The sequence below is a fragment of the Simochromis diagramma genome, unplaced genomic scaffold, assembly GCF_900408965.1.
Source record: "Simochromis diagramma unplaced genomic scaffold, fSimDia1.1 OVJJ01000435.1, whole genome shotgun sequence".
NCBI lineage: Eukaryota > Metazoa > Chordata > Actinopteri > Cichliformes > Cichlidae > Simochromis > Simochromis diagramma.
In genome coordinates, this window is record NW_024386864.1 from 202,625 (window position 1) to 203,990 (window position 1,366).

General features: G+C 41.1%; 1 long non-coding RNA gene across 1 annotated transcript; it reads right to left on the reverse strand.

Moving 5' to 3' along the window:
- Nucleotides 1-288: 288 nt before the first annotated feature.
- Nucleotides 289-844, reverse strand: LOC120733289. The gene is made up of 2 exons (XR_005695779.1): nucleotides 795-844; nucleotides 289-650 (listed from the first exon to the last, which is right to left on the reverse strand). It is a non-coding gene; the product is annotated as an uncharacterized LOC120733289 (long non-coding RNA).
- Between the last annotated feature and the right edge of the window lie 522 nt (nucleotides 845-1,366).

Below are 1,366 nucleotides of genomic sequence, written 5' to 3' on the forward strand. Positions count from 1 at the left end.
CTGCTTATTACGCACCAGTCTGCTGTTGTGTTCACTGCTGTCGGCCTCCAAAACAAAGCCTCATTTCTGCTGTTCAATACTGAAGAAATTTAAACCTTTTAAAATGATGACAGATTACAAACTCTCAGCTGTGTCTGTAATCAAACCTCTGTAACTTTGCTTCACTTCAGCAGCATCAGCTCATGTTCACATGTTGATTCATGGTTTGCTTCAGTTTTTGATGGACTGCAGAATATTTTGAAGGTTATCTGCTATAAAAAGCCAGAACAGGAAAATCTGCTTCATGTGTTTCTGTTTGATCCTCAGTGACTTTGACACAAAGGCCTCTGCTGTGATGATCACACCTCTGATCAAGTCTCACAGTGTCAGCTTTGTTTTTATACATATGGATATGTGCTGATAAATGATCAGAATTATAATATTTCCCACTGTCTGCTGTGTGCCGTGACCTTTGATCTGCTAAAGACAGTCAGCTGTGGATTATTCATTGTTGTGTCTGATACTTAGAACTGTGAGGAAGAACACTACACAGTTAATCAGGGTCCCCTCTCTCTGAATCAGGAAAGGAGGGCAGGCCGCGTGTGGGCCGCGGGCCATACGTTGAGTCTCACTGTTTGAAATGTGAACATTGTTCTGCTGCAGTCAATGGACTAAACCAGAGAAGAAGAAAACAGACTTTACCATGAAGATCCTCAGTGGGGATCAGTATAATATCAGCCTGATGTCTGCAGTTTAGTGTCAGCACAACTTTCACATCATATTCATCTCAGCACAACTAAAACATGCTGACTGACCTCAGAGTTTCAAGTCCACATCCTGGACTCTCCAGGAAACCACACAGATGCTTCACTCCTGAATCCTGCAGCTTGTTGTTCCTGCTCAGGTCCAGCTCTCTCAGATGGGAGGGGTTGGACTTCAGTGCTGCTGCCAGATAATCACAGCTGATCTCTGACAAACAACAGCCCCACAATCTGTATAAAGAATGAAAGATGTAAGTTTATTAGACAAAGTGTGAGCTTGAAATCATTCAGTGTTTCATCATCTGTTCAGAGCTGAAGAAGGTTCAGAATGTAGAAGTTTAGAAAATGGAAACTCCAAACAGCTGAAGCCAACAGGAAGCAGCTTCAAACAAACACAACAAGAGAAAAAACTCTGAATGTTTCACATTAAAGTCATACATTTATCATAAAAACAGGACAAAGACTTGAAAAAGTCGTGTTTTTCCTTCCAGGAACCACAAGGCTTCACTTTTAAAGGTGAAGTGTGAAAGAAATGGACATATTTGAAGTCCAACACCTTTTTCCAGTCACATTATTAAAGCAGACAAACTACAAGCTCATTTTCATTCCAACAAGTCATCTTCTGA